The following is a 7,489-nucleotide window of genomic DNA, read 5'->3' as shown; positions in this document are numbered from 1 at the left end:
TTATCACCGAAAAGGAGTCTCAAATCGGACCGACTAAGTGGTAAGGGTTTGGTACACAAAAGAGATCATAACAGATTATTTAGAAACAGATTAACCTTATACAATATGGATTATGTGTATCTTCGATCGGACCAACCTGTTATATGGATCAAAATTGATAAACAAGAGGTTCGATTCAACAAGTAAGTTCGCCGAGGGTTTAGAAGTTTAAAGGTTTGACGAATTTTAACCACCGTTTTCCCTTATATAGTTCGAAAATCCAGCAGTGAAGTTATGGTTAACTTCGCCCTTTTTACAACTTCGCCTATGGTCAACCAGTTGGTCAACTTCGCTACTTTTATAACTTCGCCCAGAGCCAACTACGCTTAAAAACAACTTCGCTCAATGTGAAGTTGACTAAAATTAAGAAAATGTGATCAAAACAAGTAACCAAGTGTTTATTAAAATATACCATAGTATAAAATATAAAACAAAATAAAGATAATTAAATAAACGGGATCAAATTTCAGTCTTGACAAGAACCTGCATGTTTTAGAAAAGATCCGAATAGGAATCATACTGATTAAGTGGCTGTCACACAGATCCATGTTCAGCGGTATTATGACATAGAGAAACAGGTTGTAGGCAGGTTTAAAACTTAGCATGGTTTTCATCGCTTCGGTGATACGGATTAGGTTCAATTAAGCTCAAAATTTAGATGGACATCACATGAGAGATTGTGATGCCTCCTATCTATTCTCAAAGCGTATTTGGCTTTCCCCAAGTCACCCCGAGTTGACTTCGACCCGTAGTGTCTGATCAATCAATGTGCACCCGATTCATCTTCCTGATCTTTCTTATACTTTGAAAATACTCTTTCTTGCCTCTTTCTTGATATTTCTAACGAGACTAGCTTCAAAAGGCTTAACGATAATAACTAGATTTTTTTTAAATCAAAGACAATAATATAACTGCAAGTCTAAGACAACTGCAAGTCCCGGATCTGGATCACTGCAGATTACTTGACACTATTTTCGCGGGAATCAGAACACTCACGGGCTCGTGTATGAATGGGTAATCACTTTTCTGCCTATCATCGGAAAGATGTATGTGGAGACATGCACAACTCAGAATGACTCTCCACAGTAAATCGAGAAGATTTAGTTTGTATCACTTCAACTTTTACGCACCATAGAAAGCTACTATAACATACAATGACTGTTCTAGAGTCTTTTAGGCCTAATTACTTCACCAGTTAAGCACATAAAAACAGTTTATCTATGACTATCCAAGGTTGGATCAATTTCCTTTTAAACACCGTATTGTAACTTCTTATGAAGTTATATAATGAAAAATTATATCATCTCCTTAAAAAAATGTTTAAATTCTAGCGCCCCGATCAAGTCAAAGTCTTTAGGTAAATGGTTATCCTGAAGATCCAATGGATCAGCCGGACCGACCACATACGAGTATGTGTCCCTCTGACTAAGTATGAACGACTAATTTTAAGCGAAAGAATAAAAACCCATCATAAACCGCCACGGCCACTTTTAGTTATCTGGTTAATGGCTATCCTTATAATCTACACGCAGAAGTAAGGACCAAACATATCCTCGGATATGTCCTTCAAACTTGAGCAACCGACATAATTTTAAGCGATAGTGATGTTTTTTTTAGAATATTGAAACCAAGGTTACTCGGGATTGATCATCCCATTAAGCTCAACAAGGTTTTGAAAACGGGATCGGTCAAACGCTTTAGTAAAAAGATCAGCAAAATTATCTAGTGAATCAACCTTTTCAAGCAAAATTAATTTCTTCTCAGCACAATCCCGTATAAAATGATGACGAATGTCAATATGTTTAGTTATACTGTGTTTAACGGGATTTTTAGTTACTGAGATAGCAGCAGTGTTATCAATGCAAATAGGAGTTTGAGTGAAATTCAGACCATAATTGCGCATTTGTTGTTGTATCCATAAAACCTGGGAGCAGCAGTTCGTTGCTGCCATGTATTCTGCTTTGCAGGTGGAAACGGCTACAGAGGTCTGCTTCTTGCACTGCCACGACACTAATCTTCCTCCGCGAAACTGACATCCACCGGTTGTTGACTTTTTGTTTTGATTGCAGCATCTATAGTCAGAATCGGTGTATGCTACCAAATCCAGTTCTCCCCCTTTCGAGTACCATAGTCCCAACTTAGGCTTTCCTTTAAGATACCATAAGATTCTTTTCACTCACTTCATGTGTGATTCCTTCGGGTTTGCCTGAAAACGAGTACAAAGACAAATTGCAAACATAATGTCAGGTCTAGATGCAGTTAGATACATTAAAAACCTATGATTGCTCGATATTGAGTGGGATCCACATCTTCATCACTGTCGAACTCAGCACCCAGTTTGTCGTTGATGCAGATTGGAGTGTCGAATGGGGTACTATCATCCATCTTGAATCGTTTAAGCACATCATGGACATACTTCATTTGATGAATAAACATGCCATCTTTCTTCTAATCTACCTGCAGTCCCAAAAAGAAAGTTAATTCGCCCATGGCGCTCATCTCAAACCGTTTCTTCATGACTGCTTCAAACTCCTGACACATGGTAACTCTTGAGGCAGCAAATATGATATCGTCCACATAAACCTGAACGAGTTGAAAATCACCCCCTTTCCGTTTGACAAACAAGGTACTGTCGATCTTCCCTCTCTCAAACCCATTCTCTAGCAAGTAATCTGACAAAGTTTCGTACCAGGCACGAGGAGCCTGATGTAGCCCATATAATGCTTTGCTTAGTTTGTACACATGATCAGGAAAATCTGGGTCAGGAAAACCCGGAGGTTGTTCTACGTATACCACTCATCGACTTTTCCGTTAAGAAACGCACTCTTCACATCCAATTGGAACACTTTCATCTCTTTGTGTGCAGCAAATGCCAGAAACAGTCAAATTGCCTCCATTCTGGCCACAGGAGCAAACACTTCGTTGTAATCAATTCCTTCCTGTTGATTAAACCCTTTAACTACCAATCTTGCCTTGTTGCCAATGATTATCCCCTTCTCATCTCTCTTACATTTAAAAACCCACTTTGTACCGATAGCGTTTACTTTTTGCGGTTTTTCAACTAACAGCCATACTTCCATCTTCTCAAACTGTGCTAGTTCTTCCTGCATGGCTTCAACCCACGAGCTATCCTTTAGTGCCATTTGATAGTTCTTTGGTTCAATATGACTGATGAAGCAGGTGTACAAGCACTCATTTATAATACCCGTGTCTTTAATGCTTGCATACACACATGTGTGTTCATCCAAACTTCTTCTAGTACGTACACCATCAGAAGGATTACCGATCACATTCTCCAAAGTATGATTCTTGTGAATTTTGGTGGTCTGTACTGGACCAACTTCCAGATCATTCTCAAGATTTGAAGAGAGTTCATCAGAGTGAGGCTGAGGTTGAGTGTGAAATGGATTGTAGAATTCATCTTCATTCGAGACAGCTGGAGTTTCAACCACACTTGACGAGGTCAGTTGATTTTCATTGTATTGCGGCCGTTGTACAATGTCTTCCTTTTCATCATACATCATCTGTGAGGCTATTTTCTCATCAATGTCTGCAAAATCCAAGTAAGGTATATTAAAAGATTTGAATAGCTTATCATAGTCGAAAGCCTCTGCTGGTTCCATGCTAGGCCTTGGTGATTTGTAACTAGTAATGCCCGTGTTACAGACCACCTCAACCTTGCTGTTTGATAGATTAAAGACTCTTCGGTTGGGTGTCTCAACAACATAGCCAACTAAGATACCTTCGTCAGCTTTCTCACCAAATTTGGAGTTAGTCTTTAATATCGTACAAGGGGACCCGAAAGGTTCAAGACCCTTCAAATTTGGCTTTCTACCATGCATAAGTTCATAACAGGTTTTATTTAATCTTTTAACAGTTAAAACACGATTAAAGATATAACAGGCTATAGCAACAGCCTCAGCCCAGAACACCACGGGAAGTTTAGCATCCGCCAGCATGGTCCTGGTGCCTTCGATTAGAGTTCTATTCTTCCTCTCAGCTACTCCATTTTGTTGCGGAGTATAAAGGGCGTTGTACTGATACTCTATCCCTTTCTGTAAGCAAAACATCTCCATCTGATAGTTCTTGAACTCTGTACCATTATCACTTCTTATGTACTTAACCTTCCTCCCAACAATATTTTCCACCTTGGTAATCAAGTTAATTACCAACTGAACTGTCTCATCTTTTGCCTTCAGAAAATAGACCCAAGAGTATCGTGAGTAATCATCGGTAACCACCAAACAGTATGAAATTCCTCCTAGACTCTTTACATTCACAGGACCAAAGAGATCCATGTGAAGCAGGTCCAAGGTGCTGACAATTGAGTTAACCTTCTTGGAGTGATGAGGTTTCTTGTGTTGTTTTCCTTTCTTGCAAGATACACATTGGTCTTCAAAACTGAAGTTCTTCAAAGGAACCCCTAGTACCAGCCCATTCTTGACAATGTAATTCATCTTGCGAAGATGAATATGACCCATTCTTCAGTGCCATAATTCTTACTCAGATTCTGTTGCTTTTGACAGAAGACATGACTCTTCTGTTGTCACCTCGGTTGATATCATATCCATTACATACGTGTTCTTTTCTCTTGGAGCTTTCATCACAACCCAGGCCTCTGGTATCTTGAAACCAGGGTAAAGTACGAGTGCCTCATCTTTAGTAAAATGAACGGTGTATTCTTTGTCACAAATCTGAGAGACACTTAACAAGTTATGCTTCAACTCTTCCACAAAATTCACTTTTTCCAACTTTATTCTGCCATTTGTCACAGTCCCAATACCACTAATTCTTCCTCCACTTTCACCTGCGAAACTAACCCTTCCTCCTTGAACAGATTTCCAGTCACGTAACAATTTCTTGTTACCAGTCATGTGCCGGGAACAGCCACTGTCAACAACCCACATATTGTTTACAGCCATGTTAGACTGTTCCTGCACAATTAAGGAAATAGATTAGAATCTGGGGACCTAAGACCTTCTGGTCTTGGGTTGATTAAACCTGTTATCCGGTATCCTGTATCTTGGTTGCCCAAAGTCAGTTTGAGGAGAGTTTCTATAAGTTCTGAAAGGAAAATATCTAGATGACTGGCTATGAGGCCATCCAAACCTTCGTGAATTAATGGAATTATAATTGTTGGTTTGGTAATTTACTGGGAAAGAACGAGACTGATTTCTTCGAAATCTTGGATTAGTCCAATGATTGAAATTTGGTGTTTTCACATTCTTACCAGCATCATAATTAGTATTCGTCGTACTCTCAGTTTTAGTAGGCCTCATATTTCTAGATTTTCTCTGTTTCAGATGACAATCAGCGACAAGGTGTCCTATCTTGTTACATCTAAAACAAATTCTGTTCGAACTATTCAGGCTGTTTTGAACTTTCGTCTCAAAAGTTGTTGCAAATGTCCAGGTTGCGTTACTATCCGTCTGTCTCACATATGGTGGGACAAACGGATTTAGGGAAGATTTCTTTTCATCAACCTTATAGTCCTCCCCTTGTTTTTGTAACACAACCTCTTCTTTTATCTCACCCAATTCGGACGACTTGTCTGAGTTTGACGAGACAAAACTAGAGACAGAACTTGTGACATTAGAACTTGTCTTACTAGTGTCACTCTCATTAACTTCAGTTTCTTTAGCAGAAAACTTTATTGGAACTGTCTTACTAATTTCAACATTCGCAGATTGCTGATTACTAGGATTATATGTATAATTATTGTTGCATGGTGGTGGAACTTCAGAGAATCCAATTCCCCCTTTGATAACCGGGGAACGTTGAACACTTATGATGTGATCTAACATCGCAGAAGAATTTCTAATTGTTCAATTTTTCTGTTCAGTTCCACCACTTTTACATGGTAATCAACTATCTGTTTATCTTTTTCAGCAATTAGTTTGGTCTTTTCTTCTAACACTTCATAACTAAGATCAATCACTTGTATTTTTTTCAGCTAGAGTGGCTTTAAGACTTCTGATATCTTTTTCACTAGCTTTTAATTTTACTGAGTAACTGTTTTCTTTAGTTTTAGAATAGTGATGTTCTTCTTTTAAATTTTTAAATTGAGTGTCCAAACTAACAAGCTGATCAGTTAATGTTTTCAATTGATCAGATAGTTTTTCACATTGTTCACAATGAGATTCGGAACATACCTCGGAGAGTTTATTGTTCACTTCTGCCATGTATGCTTGATCTTCTCCAGTCTCTTTGTCACTTCCTCCAGTTTCGATGTTTACCAGATTTGCCTGTTCGAGCACCTCCTCAACTTGTATATTCCAGTTGTATCCACCGTTTTGTTGAGATACCATAGCCTTATTTTCACTTCCACTCCCATTCTGTTGAGCAGGCTTGTTTTGTCTTCGTTCGACTCTCTCATTTGTACACTCTTTAGCAAAGTGACCATTTTGTTGACAGTTATAACCATGAACCTTTGACTTATCAAACACCGGTCTTTCTCCCACGAACTTTCTACCAGTTTTCTTCATAAATCTCTTTACCCTTCTTACTATCATCGCCATCTGCCACTGCAGATCCATTTCTTCCAGATCATTAGCGTCGATCTGATCATAGTCTTCATCTAAAGTAGCAGGGTCGACTATTTTTCCTTTGATATAATTTTCATAAGATGCAATGAAGGAGGCATAAAGAGAAAACTGTTGTTCAGCTGATTTCACACTCATAGGCATCTGTGAGTAGTTCTTGCTAGAAGCATTGGTTGAGAAATTACCAGTTGTGGTTTGAGGTCTTGAGGAACTACTACCTCCTGCTACGAAACATACGTCACCATCCATATTAAGAATCACATGACCATCTGGAGTGGAGTTTGGTTCCCCCTTTGAGTAGTAGGCAGTGGATTCTGATTTTGAACTTGAGTTTGGAGTGACTTTAGCGCCATACATTTCCCGATCTTGAACCTGATCAGTAGATGTCTCTTTTCGATCCATGTTAAGTTCAAAATTTCGTAACTTATTTACCACCGTCTCCAAATCAATCTTCTCAAAGTCCTTATCTTCTCTCATCAGAACAGTATACATCTCTCATTTTGGTGGGAGAGCATCAAGAAGCTTTTCCACTATCTCTTCTTCCTTGTATTCAATGGAGTAGTTATTTAGCTCAGTCATCAGATGATAATATCGTGTGATGATGTCATCAAGTGATTCATTTTTCAGATACTTGAATACTGAAAATTGGGTTTTCAGCAGCTTTGTTTTGGAGGTTCGTATCCCAACATTTCCTTCATATCTATTCTCTAGTGCTTCCCATAGTTCTCTAGCAGTTTTGTATTTTTTGAAAGTATGAAGAATCTCTTGTGGGAGATCCATGGTTATAGCTGCATGCGCTTTACTTTCTGCCTCATACATTTTCTTTTCATCATCTTCCATCTTACTGTACTTTTTAATCTGTTCATGACCCTCAAACATGGATGTTGGAGGAATGTACCCGTCTTGAA

This window comes from Bidens hawaiensis, unplaced genomic scaffold, assembly GCF_021521415.1.
Source record: "Bidens hawaiensis isolate Kalapana, Puna unplaced genomic scaffold, B.hawaiensis_p1.1 tig00016882_1, whole genome shotgun sequence".
Classification (NCBI taxonomy): domain Eukaryota; kingdom Viridiplantae; phylum Streptophyta; class Magnoliopsida; order Asterales; family Asteraceae; genus Bidens; species Bidens hawaiensis.
Note: the sequence above shows the minus strand (reverse complement) of the source record.